This window comes from Lissotriton helveticus, chromosome 8 (genome assembly GCF_964261635.1).
Source record: "Lissotriton helveticus chromosome 8, aLisHel1.1, whole genome shotgun sequence".
In the NCBI taxonomy this organism is placed as follows: Eukaryota; Metazoa; Chordata; class Amphibia; order Caudata; family Salamandridae; genus Lissotriton; species Lissotriton helveticus.
This window is the reverse complement of record NC_136069.1, coordinates 977,647,152-977,661,595: the sequence shown is the minus strand read 5'-3', so window position 1 is coordinate 977,661,595 and position 14,444 is coordinate 977,647,152. Positions and strand designations below refer to the sequence as shown.

At 47.4% G+C, this 14,444-nt stretch overlaps 1 long non-coding RNA gene across 13 annotated transcripts in view; it reads right to left on the bottom strand.

Annotated features, from left to right (window-relative positions):
• Nucleotides 1–4,879: 4,879 nt before the first annotated feature.
• LOC144771839 (uncharacterized) overlaps nt 4,880–14,444 on the bottom strand; it is a 131,420-nt gene continuing 121,855 nt past the window's right edge. For 6 of the 13 annotated variants that reach the window (XR_013599504.1, XR_013599505.1, XR_013599503.1 and 3 more), the window contains 4 exons: nt 7,559–7,678; nt 6,761–6,854; nt 6,377–6,452; nt 4,880–6,060 (listed from right to left, as the gene is read on the bottom strand). This is a non-coding gene — a long non-coding RNA (uncharacterized LOC144771839). Of the gene's footprint in view, nt 6,061–6,376; nt 6,453–6,760; nt 6,860–7,558; nt 7,679–14,444 lie in introns of all 13 variants that reach the window. The other 7 variants (XR_013599511.1, XR_013599510.1, XR_013599499.1 and 4 more) reach the window with 5 other exon arrangements.

Here is a 14,444-nt window from a genome sequence, read left to right as displayed (position 1 = left end):
TGCTCAGACGTGAGTCCTATGCTCTCCACACCACTGGAGTCAAGCTATCCTGGCTGAAGACGGCTGATAGCCAGAAACCGGTCCTAGGATGCTTGATTCAGGTTCAGGAAAGACATGGCTTGGCAGTTCGGGCTGGACTGTTCCTATGTGGCACAGGGTCAAGGCTGATTTGCATATGGCCATGTCTGAACTGGGGTGGTGTAGAGTGCAAATAAACTATGGATTTAGGCCCAGATCTCTGTACTGGGGTGAATGTATGACATTGTTCTGCATTCTGTCCATCAACTGTGGTTTTTGCATTCGTCACCCCGAGTGGGATGGGTATACTCAGACGTGAGTCCCATGCGCTCCACACCACTGGAGTCAAGCAATCCTGGCTTAAGACGGCTGATAGCCAGAAACCGGTCCTAGGATGCTTGATTCCGGTCCAGGAAAGACATGGCTTGGCAGTTCGGGCTGGACTGTTCCCATGAGGCACAGGTTCAAGGCTGATTTGCATATGGCCATGTCTGAACTGGGGTGGTGTGGAGTGCAAAAAAACGATGGATTTAGGCCCAGATCTCTGTACTGGGGTGAATGTATGACATTGTTCTGCATTCTGTCCATCAACTGTGGTTTTTCATTTGTCACCCCGAGCGGGATGGGTATGCTCAGACGTGAGTCCCATGCTCTCCACACCACTGGAGTCAAGCTATCCTGGCTGAAGACGGCTGATAGCCAGAAACCGGTCCTAGGATGCTTGATTCCGATCCAGGAAAGACATGGCTTGGCAGTTCGGGCTGGACTGTTCCCATGTGGCACAGGGTCAAGGCTGATTTGCATATGGCCATCTCTGAACTGGGGTGGTGTGGATTGCAAAAAAACGATGGATTTAGGCCCAGATCTCTGTACTGGGTTGAATGTATGACATTGTTCTGCATTCTGTCCATCAACTATGGTTTTTGCATTTGTCACCCCGAGTGGGATGGGTATGCTCAGACGTGAGTCCCATGCTCTCCACACCACTGGAGTCAAGCTATCCTGGCTGAAGATGGCTGATAGCCAGAAACCGGTCCTAGGATGCTTGATTCTGATCCAGGAAAGACATGGCTTAGCAGTTCGGGCTGGACTGTTCCCATGTGGCACAGGGTCAAGGCTGATTTGCATATGGCCATGTCTGAACTGGGGTGGTGTGGAGTGCAAAAAACATGATGGATTTAGGCCCAGATCTCTGTACTAGGTTGAATGTATGACATTGTTCTGCATTCTGTCCATCAACTGTGGTTTTTGCATTTGTCACCCCGAGTGGGATGGGTATGCTTAGACGTGAGTCCCATGCTCTCCACACCACTGGAGTCAAGCTATCCTGGCTGATGATGGTTGATAGCCAGAAACCGGTCCTAGGATGCTTGATTCCGGTCCAGGAAAGACATGGCTTGGCAGTTCGGGCTGGACTGTTCCCATGAGGCACAGTGTCAAGGCTGATTCGCATATGGCCATGTCTGAACTGGGGTGGTGTGGAGTGCAAAAAAAGGATGGATTTAGGCCCAGATCTCTGTACTGGGGTGAATGTATGACATTGTTCTGCATTCTGTCCATCAACTGTGGTTTTTGCATTCGTCACCCCGAGTGGTATGGGTATGCTCAGACGTGAGTCCCATGCTCTCCACACCACTGGAGTCAAGCTATCCTGGCTGAAGACGGCTGATAGCCAGAAACCGGTCCTAGGATGCTTGATTCCGGTCCAGCAAAGTCATGGCTTAGCAGTTCGGGCTGGACTGTTCCCATGAGGCACAGGGTCAAGGCTGATTTGCATATGGCCATGTCTGAACTGGGGTGGTGTGGAGTGCAAAAAAAGGATGGATTTAGGCCCAGATCTCTGTACTGGGGTGAATGTATGACATTGTTCTCCATTCTGTCCATCAACGGTGGTTTTTGCATTCGTCACCCCGAGTGGGATGGGTATGATCGGACGTGAGTCCCATGCTCTCCACAGCACTGGAGTAAAGCTATCCTGGCAGAAGATGGCTGATAGCCAGAAACCAGTCCTAGGATGCTTGATTCCAGTCCAGGAAAGACATGGCTTTGCAGATCGGGCTGGACTGTTCCCAGGAGGCCATGGATCAAGGCTGATTTGAATAGGCCATGTCTGAACTGGGGTGGTGTGGAGTGGAAAATAACGATGGATTTAGGCCCAGATCTCTGTACTGGGGTGAATGTATGATATTGTTCTGCATTCTGTCCTTCAACTGTGGTTTTTGCATTTGTCACCCCGAGTGGGATGGGTATGATCAGACGTGAGTCCCATGCTCTCCACACCACTGGAGTCAAGCTATCCTGGCTGAAGACGGCTGATAGCCAGAAACCGGTCCTACGATGCTTGATTCCGGTCCAGGAAAGACATGGCTTGGCAGAACGGGCTGGACTGTTCCCATGAGGCACTGTGTCAAGGATGATTTGCATATGGCCATGTCTGAACTAGGGTGGTGTGGAGTGCAAAAAAACGATGGATTTAGGCCCAAATCTCTGTACTGGGGTGAATGTATGACATTGTTCTGCATTCTGTCCATCAACTGTGGTTTTTGCATTTGTCACCCCGAGTGGGATGGGTATGCTCAGACGTGAGTCCCATGCTCTCCACACCACTGGAGTCAAGCTATCCTGGCTGAAGACGGCTGATAGCCAGAAACCGGTCCTAGGATGCTTGATTCCGGTCCAGGAAAGACATGGCTTGACAGTTCGGGCTGGACTGTTCCTATGAGGCACAGGGTCAAGGCTGATTTGCATATGGCCATGTCTGAACTGGGGTGGTGTGGAGTGCAAAAAAACGATGGATTTAGGCCCAGATCTCTGTACTGGAGTGAATGTATGACATTGTTCTGCATTCCGTCCATCAACTGTGGTTTTTGCATTTGTCACCCGAGTGGGATGGGTATACTCAGACGTGAGTCCCATCCTCTCCACACCACTGGAGTCAAGCTATCCTGGCTGAAGACAGCTGATAGCCAGAAGCCGGTCCTAGGATGCTTGATTCCGGTCCAGGAAAGACATGGCTTGGCAGTTTGGGCTGGACTGTTCCCATGAGGCACAGGGTCAAGGCTGATTTGCATATGGCCATGTCTGAACTGGGGTGGTGTGGAGTGCAAAAAAACGATGGATTTAGGCCCAGATCTCTGTACTGGGGTGAATGTATGACATTGTTCTGCATTATGTCCATCAACTGTGGTTTTTGCATTTGTCACCCCGAGTGGGATGGGTATGCTCAGACGTGAGTCCCATGCTCTCCACACCACTGGAGTCAAGCTATCCTGGCTGAAGACAGCTGATAGCCAGAAACCAGTCCTAGGATGCTTGATTCCGGTCCAGGAAAGACATGGCTTGGCAGTTCGGGCTGGACTGTTCCCATGAGGCACAGGGTCAAGGCTGATTTGCATATGGCCATGTCTGAACTGGGGTGGTGTGGAGTGAAAAAACTATGGATTTAGGCCCAGATCTCTGTACTGGGGTGAATGTATGAAATTGTTCTGCATTCTGTCCATCAACTGTGGTTTTTGCATTTGTCACCCCGAGTGGGATGGGTATGCTCAGACGTGAGTCCCATGCTCTCCACACCACTGGAGTCAAGCTATCCTGGCTGAAGACGGCTGATAGCCAGAAACCGGTCCTAGGATGCTTGATTCCGGTCCAGGAAAGACATGGCTTGGCAGTTCAGGCTGGACTGTTCCCATGAGGCACAGGGTCAAGGCTGATTTGCATATGGCCATGTCTGAACTGGGGTGGTGTGGAGTGAAAAAACTATGGATTTAGGCCCAGATCTCTGTACTGGGGTGAATGTATGACATTGTTCTGCATTCTGTCCATCAACTGTGGTTTTTGCATGGATATGTAGATAGCCCTGTCAGCCCGTGGATGAAGTTACATAACGTTAAGGGCTTTGTGGTAGTGTTGTGCGAAGCTAGATGTAAAAACAAGTTTACTCTCAGAGAAACTAATCCAACATTGTCATGGGTGCAAATGTGTGCAAAAGGTCACAGCTGGAAATGTTATTTGTGAGGACAATGTGAGAAATACGCTGCTTCGCTACATAGGCCTAACTCGGGAATAAAACACTGACTCCTCATACTAAGAGCCGATATCTAAAAAGGCAGCAGACAATTTAAAAAAAATGTTTAAACTACTCTTGGGTGCGTGGCCATGGGAGCAATGGAGTAGGACATGTCTCCTTCGCGCTCCGTCCTTCCCAGCCCACCGTGCTGCATCTGAAAGCACTGGAGGTGCTCTTACCTGCCCCTGGAGCCTGCCGGAGCCTGGATGGCAAGTGTCCATGCTCCAGCCAGCCTTATCTGCTGCATTCTGTGCCGCTGGAATGCTAAGGCTGATGGAAGCGGCCGGCAGCCGCCATTTTGATTACGGAGTTCGCTGCGCACCCGTTGCCTCCCGCAGCACAGGTACATTCAACTCCTCCTGACTGGCACTTTGGGGGTGAGCCCGTTCTCTCCCAGGGGGCCCCTGCTGCAGAGGAGGTTGTCTGGTGCGCCTCCTTGCTCGGCGGCAATTGTAGACGGCAGAGTGGGGTAAGGCTGTATCACCATATGAGTAGGCCTGGACTGGCCCCAGCCACCTCCAACCCCTACAGAGCACAGCTCGGGACGTCCCCCGCCTCCACACGACTTTCGGAGCGGGCCAGATGAGCGGACAACACCGCATGGCCCATTGATCTGCATGGGCACCCTGGGCTTGAAGAGGCTGACCCGGCACATCGACACAGTGTTAAGTTTTAACGGGGTGAACCCATAAAACTATCCGACCTGGGTCATAATAGAAGTACGTTGAAGAAATGGTCAAAGTAGTCCCTATAACTTTACATTAACATCCACAATTCACCACAGAGCAGTTCTGATTAAGTTTATCAGGAACACAAGTTTATTTTAAATAGAACATTCATTAAATGCTCTTATAATTCAAAGCATTAATGTTAATCCATGTAACTACTTTCAATGTACTTTTATTGCATGTGATATTTACAGTGCTCTCGGTGTAATAGAGTAAAAGAAGATTTAGAGGGAAATGGGGTGATTGGAAAGGTGATGGACAGGGTAAAGGTGATGTGACATAGGCACAATTTCATTTATGTACAGTAGAACCTTTACAGCCTAATATAGATCCATAGTTCTCCTATAATCATAACACATAGGTCAAAACAAATTGATTTCTTCTATTCCTATGGTTTGAGGGTATATGGTAGTCTACTTTTCGACCCCTGATGATGAAGGGTTGTTAGCTTCTCATTGTGGGGTCTTCGTCAGGACGAGATGGAGTGTAGAGCACCTGAAATTGTCAATTAGATTCAGTGCGTGCAGTGAAATGTGGCGAATCATACAGTTGGTGACCAAAAAGGTACCTACTTAGGAATCGGCTCACAATGACCGATCCCGATGGGCAGCAAACCGCTCCTTGGTATCTGTAATGAGACTTAACCTGAATCAGACACCACCTAATCTGAATCAGTTGATCAGTCAGGACTGTGTGTCTTTGGACATAGGCCTTGACATCCCGTGGATCTGTTATATTAAGACACAAATGGACTCAGCAGGGTTAGGTAGTAGTGTTCCCGTAGGGAAACGTCCGCACAACACTATAGAGAATAGTATTTATAGATATACAGTTTGTACACACTAGTATATAGGGAAAATTATCACTAGAAATTATAATATGGGTGCTACAGAACCTCAGAGCACCTACTACCTCAAGGTGCTATTGACACACATCAGCAGTGTGTGTCGCATAGACTATCGAGAGTTGAGTTTATAATTACAGCACTCCTAAATATTACAAATGTAACAGTCTGGTCATTAAGTATAAGGACCTAAGCACAAAAGCACTCTAGTTGTCATAAAGAGTACCACCGGGACCAGAGTACAAAGTTCTATTCGATAGGGGGATTCCAGAAAAATTCAGATACAATCCACTTTAGATTTCTTCAGTCTTTTCTTTATTCTTGTTCAAATTGCATTAAAACAGATTCTCCCAGCACATAAATCGCCAACACGTGTTTCGTCCTACACAAGGACTTCATCAAGGCTGGAAAAGTTAAATAATGAAATACATAATTATAATGAGAAAAAGTTATATATACATTTATACATATTTACATAACGCTACACTAGCAAACATTATATAATAACGGCATCAGCATTATAATTCCCATTCAGTACATTCGATGTGATAATGAATCCCATTTATCTAATATACAAACCATAATTGAAGCTTTATCAAAATTAATCTCAAAGCAGAACAGATTAACATGAAAAAGAACACAGTGAAAATATGTGGAGACAGATTTCATATCCCTACACATAAGGTTATTTTTATATACAATTAAAAACTTTACACCCACCATAGATATGGTAGAAAGGTGTCTTGTCTGTTCATCAAGATAGAAGCAAACTGCAGGATTAGTTGAACAAACGCACCTAGAGGGATGAAACATAGTACTTGCATTTAGGATCTACTAAGACCTATAATGAGAACAGCATCTTATATTGAAGAGAGCTAGCAGGGGGAGATATACGTTACAAGCGTATGAGACAAACACGAAGTTGCAATATGTGGCATCCACATCTACATTGGAATATGGACAGCAAGACAATGAGAGACGGTCTCCATGTTAGAGATCAGAACGCTGTACTACATTTTAGAATTTATCATAAAGAGCAGTTTTATATGGGTGGTGACGGTAAGCGGTTACTACATAGTATAATCGCCTGTTGTTTAGGCTTACCATTTATATGGACGGATGAGTAAACATCTGCAGTTATACAAATTGGTTCAAATGTGTTTTGCAGGTCGCGACACAATCAGATACAGTGGAATGACTGTGCTAGTTACATTGGGAAAAAGAGTGGTACGTCGATCAGAAATCATGTTAATTTGGACGTCTAACAGTAACAAGACACAGTTTGGAAAAGCTCATATCAGTTAAAGTCTTTGGTCATACAGACCCATATGATTAGTCTATCATAAGTCAGAGCATCAAAATCGGTATATTACACAGAAGCCAAATGTGGGGCAAATGACGTGCATATACAGCTAAACCCTTAGATCCATAAAATGTAACAAATATTTTCACACAACGTGTCCCCACTATGGCATACCTGGGTATGAAAATATCAATACAGCAGCTGTGTTAAAATAACATTTAATGATATCATAATCATCATGTACGATAATCATAATAAATATAAGAATGCTGACAATTTTTAGAGATATATAAAGTGTACTGTGTTGCTTATAAGCGAAAAATCTCGACACCAATTGGATAAAACGATATCCCAAATGAAAACTATTCAGACATAACGTGTAAAGTTTAGAACCAATCCATAATAATTATCGTATAATAAAGTAGAGAGGACTATAATGCGCCGTAAATTGCAGAAACGGTACAAACCGAGTAATATATCTAGATAGTTAACTTGAATATCTGCTAGATACAAAGTAACCTACATTCACGAAAAAAAAGTTTTAGCTTTCGAAAATGCCAATCATAATCAGAGTTACTGTTCGTGTGAGCAGAACTCACCTCAACAAGTATAAGCCGATCTTGTAGTAGGGGGTCTCTTGTTACATAGATATTTTGTGTTTTAAGTAAACGACCAATCGGTACTCGTATTAGGTTTTCGCAACCATGATAAGTTGCTAACTGGAAAACAATATGTCACAGGTTAAAAAGATTCCAAAAGTTAATGTGGGCAGACTTTAGATATTACAATTAAAGTCGACCTAAATATCAGACATATACGATGTCCCTATCCCACTTACCAGTCAATGTTAATAAACGAGTTTCACACGAGTCCGTCTCCCGCCGCAGCAAACATTGTGGTTGTAAAGACGGCATTATATATACTGGCTATAAGTTTAACCAGCAGCCATGTGATACGAGGGCAACTCGGCATAAAAATAGAAAACGGACTCAGTATTTGATCTCTCACTCCTCTCAGTTCAATTGGCGTCCATCTTTGAGTATGTTTAATCTTGTCAGATACGAAAAAGAACGCTTGAGGATACTCACATAGAAACAAAGTAACAAAAGAACAAGTTACTTACCTTCGGTAACGCTTTTTCTGGTAAATACAATATCTGCCTGTGGATTCCTCACCTTGTGAATATCCCCTTGCGTCAGCAACATTCGGAAATTCTTTTCGTAGCTTCGCGCCGACGTGGACTTGGACGTCATAGAGGCACGGCACCGCTCGCGACTCCGCTGACGTCACTGACGCCTATAATAGGCCCACGCCGGCGTGATGACATCAGTTCCGCCCTTTTTTCCGTGCCTTCGAGGCACACGGACGGACCAATGACAGCAGACATATACACAGTATACACAGTACCAATATCAAGGTAACACACACAGTGTGAAGCAAAAGCAACAAAACATTTGAAATAAACAAATACATAATAGAAACTCTGGCATAGAAGAGTGGACAACGGGGAGGCGGGTGGGTCAGTGAGGAATCCACAGGCAGATATTGTATCTACCAGAGAAAGCGTTACCGAAGGTAAGTAACTTGTTCTTCTGATAGATACATCTGCCGTGTGGATTCCTCACCTTGTGAATAGATTCCCACAGCAGTCCCCACTCCCGGAGGAGGGTGTCCACACTTCTAAACCAGGAAATCCTGGAGGACAGAGCGCGCAAAGTGACCGTCCCTCCTCACTTCGGAATCCAAGCAGTAATGCTTCGCGAATGTGTGGAGGGAAGACCAAGTTGCCGCTCTACAAATATCCTCTACAGGCACACCTCTAGCCAATGCTGAGGTCGAAGACTTAGCTCTAGTAGAATGAGCCCTTATACCCTCTGGTGGATCCTTACCGGCCAAAGAGTAGCAGATCTTAATGCATAAGACGATCCATCTTGATAAAGTCCTCTTATGGACCGCTCTTCCTCTCTTGCAGCCAGCAAAGCCAATGAAGAGCTGATCATCCAAACGACAGTCTTTAGTTCTGTCCAGGTAAAAAGACACCGCCCTCTTGGGGTCCAGACGGTGTAATCTCTCCTCCTCCTTGGAAGGGTGTGGGGGAGGATAAAAGGTAGTGAGGGTAATGGATTGACCAAGGTGGAAAGGAGTCACCACCTTAGGCAGAAAAGCAGCCCTGGTCCTAAGAACCATTCGATCAGCATGAATGGTCAAGAAAGGGGGCTTGTGACTAAGAGCTTGAAGCTCACTTACCCTCCTTGCCGAGGTTATAGCAACGAGGAAAACTGTCTTGAAAGTCAGAAGCCTCATAGGACATTTGTGAAGAGGCTCAAAGGGAGCACCCATCAAAAAGGTCAATACAAGATTTAAGTCCCACTGAGGCACAATAAAAGGAATAGGAGGGAACTTATTTGTGAGGCCCTTCAAAAACCTTAAAACAACAGGAGATTTAAAAAGAGATGGCTGGTCGGGCAAACAGATAAAAGCCGACAGCTCAGAAAGATAACCCTTCACCGTGGCAACAGCAAGACCCTGCTGTGCCAGAGAAAGGGCAAACTGGAGAACATCAGATAAATGGGCTCTCAAAGGGTCTATAGACTTCTCCCTGCACCAAATAACAAATTTTGACCACCTATAAGAATTGATGGACTTAGTGGAGTCACGCCTGGCTGACAAAATGACATCCACTACATCAGGCAGGAGAGAAAAAGAACTCAGGTTGCCCCGTTTAATCTCCAGGCATGAAGGTGTAAGGTCTGGAGGTGGGGGTGCAGAACCTGCCCCTCCATCTGGGAGAGGAGATCTGCCCTGTGAGGGAGACGGAGCGGCAGGTGAGAGGAGAGGTGGAGATGGTCTGAGTACCACACCCTTCTTGGCCAATCCGGGGCGATCAATATAACTTGGGCCCGGTCTTGGCGAATTTTCCTCAGAACCCGAGGAATCAAAGGTATGGGAGGAAACGCGTAAAGGAGTTGCGAGTTCCAACTCAACTGAAACGCGTCCCCCCAAGGCTCCTTGCATCGGATACTGGAGACTGCAGAATGACAGGCAGTGAGCATTCTCGCGAGTGGCGAACAGGTCCACCCGAGGAGTCCCCCACATCTGAAAGATGTCGTGAACAACCCCCGGGTGAAGCCTCCACTCGTGGTCGGCAGAGAACTGCCGACTGAGACTGTCTGCACGAACGTTCTGAACTCCGGCCAGATGATTTGCCATCAGACAAATCTGATGGTCCTGAACCCACAACCAGAGACGCAGAGCCTCTCTGCAGAGACACTGCGACCCCACTCCTCCCTGCTTGTTGATGTACCACATCGCGGTCGTGTTGTCCGTCAGGACCTGAACGACTGACCGCGAAGGGAAGGGAGGAAGGCCTTGAGCGCCAGACGTATCGCCCGCAACTCTAGAAGGTTGATGTGAAGCAACCTTTCCTCTGGAGACCAAAGACCCTTGACCTCCAGGTCCCCCAGATGAGCACCCCACCCGAGAGTGGATGCATCCGTTACCACTGTGGCCACGGATGGAGGAAGTTGAAAAGGCTTTCCTTGAGACAGATTGCCTTCTACGCTCCACCAAGACAGATCCGCTGCAGCTTCTCTGGAGATCTTCACAGACTCCCTGAGATCTCCGTTGTGCTGATACCACTGCCTGCGGAGGCACCACTGGAGAGCCCTCATGTGCCAGCGTGCATGGCTGACCAACAGAATGCAAGAAGCCATCAGACCAAGCAGGCGAAGAACCTTCAGGACTGGAACAACCGCTCCATTGTAGAACAAAGGAATCATTTCCTGTATGTCGCAAATCCTTTGAGGAGGACGGATTGCACGACACACAGTATTGTCCAGTACCGCACCTATGAACAGGTTGCGCTGTGAGGGCACCAGGTGAGACTTGGGTACATTTATCGAAAAACCCAACCTGTGCAACAACTGAGTTGTCTCTTGCAGATGATCGAGCACCTTCTCCGGCGACTCCGCTTTGATCAGCCAGTCGTCCAGATACGGGAATACATGTATCCCCGACCTCCTGAGATGAGCTGCCACCACTGCCATCACCTTGGTGAAGACTCGAGGTGCAGTAGTAAGACCAAACGGAAGGACCACAAACTGGTAGTGTTGCGACCCAACCGTAAAACGGAGATACTTTCTGTGCGACTTCAAGATGGGAATATGAAAATACGCATCCTGCAAGTCGATCGACACCATCCAGTCTTCTTCCAGCAGCGCTTGAAGAACCTGTGCAAGAGTGAGCATCTTGAACTTTTCCTGTTTCAGGTAAAGGTTCAAGATCCTGAGATCCAGAATTGGCCGAAGTCTGCCATCCTTTTTGGGGATCAGGAAATACCGGGAGTAGCACCCCTGACCCCTTTCCTGCTCTGGAACCACCTCTATCGCACCTTTTTGAAACAGTGCCAGGACTTCTTCCTGCAGGAGAAGCAGGTGGTCCTCCGAATAATAACCTTGGCAAGGAGGGTAATTGGGAGGGAACTCCTGGAAAGGAAGAGCATACCCATTCTCTACAAGATTGAGAACCCAAAGATCCGATGTTATTAATTCCCAATATTGTAGAAAATGTGTAAGCCGACCCCCCACTGGGACCACATGATCCGGAATGGCGGATCTAGGGCTGCTTTGCTGCGTTGGCAGGGGGCTGGGAAGGGGAGGAGGAAGAGGAGGGGGAAGCTTGACGACCTCTAGGGCGGGACTTTTGCCTGCCTCTGTACGATTTGTACAGCGTATTTTGCTGTTGTTGTGGCTGTTGCTGAGATGGTCTGTAAGAACGAAAGGAAGATCTGCCAAACCCTCTGAAGCGCCTTCCAGTAGTACCCCTGGACTGAAGGCCCAAAGATTTCGCAGTGGCTCTACTGTCCTTAAAAGGTTCCAAGGCAGCATCAGCCTTCTTGCCAAACAATCCTGAGCCATCAAAAGGCAAGTCCATCAAAACAGACTGAACGTCTGCAGAGAACTCGGATGTTTTAAGCCATGCTGCCCTCCTAGTGGCCACGGAAGAGCCCATGACCCTCACCACCAAATCAGCAGTATCCAGACCACTCTGAATCACCTGCCTCGCAGCCGCTTGAGTGTCCGATATCACCTCCTGAAAATCTTTTCTCTCTTCCTCAGGGATTTTCGGAACCAATTGCTTGACAGAATCCATCAAGGCATGGATATACCTCCCCATCAGACAAGTTGCGTTGGTTGACTTAAGCGCCATACTGGCTGAGGAGAAGACCTTCTTGGCAGTTTGATCCTGCTTTCTGGATTCTTTATCCCCAGGAACCTGTGGAAAAGCCCCAGCAGACCTCTTCGAGCAGGCAGCCTCCACAACTAAACTCTCAGGCAGGGGGTGTGTTGACAAAAATTCAGGGTCACCAGGAGCAACCCTGTACCTCCTCGCAACTGTCCTAGAAACTGCAGGAGCAGACAAAGGCTTCTTCCAAACCTCATAGATGGGTTCAGCTAATGCATCATTGAAGGGTAACATAGGTTCAATAATAGAGGAGGGTGAATGAAGAACCTCAGTTAAAATATTTGGCTTATAATCAGCAGTGGGCAGAGTAATGTTCAATAAACTCTCTGCTTTTTTAATAACAGTGTGATAAGGAACCACATCTTTCGAAGGTACATTTGACACTGAAGCCAAATCCCACTCAGGAGACAGTTCAAGCCCACTGGCTTCACCCAAGTCCTCAAAAGGATCTTCAGACTCCTGTAACTCTTCGTCCTCAATATCTGCATACCGATACTGTTCTTCCTCCAGAAGTCTCTGGGCTTCTCTCCGTGACCTTTCCTTCACGATAGAAGTCGAAGGATCCGGAATCGACTCCGACGGGGTCGGGGCCGGCGTCGAACCCGAAGTCGGATGAGGTCGTTTCACCCGAGGTCGAACAGAATCCTGCTTTGGAGTCGTAGGCACCGGCGTCGATGGAATCGGCGTCGACGGAGTCGGCGTTGTACGCTTTGGCGTCGATGATACAGGAGGTGTTGGAAAATGCCAATGCGGTGGTATAGCCGGCATAAAAGGCATGAAGGGCGCAGGGGCATAAGCCTGGGGAACACCCAAGTTGAAAGCCATAGGACCCGTGGGACCAACAGGTGCACCAGACGGGAACATTGCCCTGGAATAAACACCAAACATGGCGTTCAGGAATTGAGATGGATCCTGACCTGGAGCCGGAAAATCTGGATACGGTCCTCCGGGCTGATCTCGAGGAGGCGGAGTCGATATGACGTCGACCTCTTCATCGAGTCCCGGAACCGGGGTCGACGAACCCGCAGGAATCGGAACCTCGACCTCACCAGCCCCCTGCTCCTCACCTTCAACCTCCTGACCAGAAGGATTGGACAGATCCGGAGAATGAATCTGCTTCGGAGACCCAGGCGAATTCGGATGCGAAGCCTCACCAACAGAGTCATGATCCTCCGACGCCGAAATCTCCGCTTCCTTATTAAGAAGTCTGACCTGCGACTTCGGCCTCGAACCAGAGTCCTTTCCTGAGTGATGATGAGACTCATGGCTCCTCTTCTTGTGTTTTTTCCTCGAGGACCTCGAGACATGAGCAGAAGACGACTCCGAGTGCGACCTCGACCGAGATCTCGACCTCGAACGACGAGATCGAGACTTCGAAGCCTTTTTAGCCTTCTTATTCTTCAATTTTGCCACGAGGAGTTTCGCCTCCCTTTCTCGAAGGGCCTTTGGGGTCATTTTCATACAACAAGGGCAATCCTCGACGTCATGGTCGGAACTCAGGCACCAAACTCGGCATTCATGTGGGTCAGTAATAGACATTGTCTTGCCACATTCTCCGCAAGCCTTAAAGCCAGTCTTCTTCGACGACATCTCGATGAAAATAGAAACAATAATAGAATAAGAGTAACAAAGTTACTATGAAGCTACAGTACGATCCTAGAAAACCGTTAGCGTCGAAGAGGCGGAAAAAAGGGAACTGATGTCATCACGCCGGCGTGGGCCTATTATAGGCGTCGGTGACGTCAGCGGAGTCGCGAGCGGTGCCGTGCCTCTATGACGTCCAAGTCCACGTCGGCGCGAAGCTACGAAAATAATTTCCGAATGTTGCTTACGCAAGGGGATATTCACAAGGTGAGGAATCCACACGGCAGATGTATCTATCAGAACTATGGATATTGCGTATGTAAACGATGTTATTGTCTCAATCAATGTTGAGGCATATATATAATAGGACAGCCAGAAGGGTATGTAGAGGAGAGTACTGTCATGGATCAAGATGTGGCAGCCATATTGGAGTGGATAGAATGAGATGAGCCGCAGTGAAGTTTTAGAACTAGATCACAAAAAATACATGTTGCTACATGGAAAGAAGTGGTACATTGCTACACGATAGTTTGTAATTTGTGTAGACCACAAAAGCAATCATATAATACAGGAGGAAAAACATTGGATAAAAGAAATAAAATAAAATAAAGAATATTGTACAGATAATAGTCAAAATGCAACAGATGGGTATAAAGG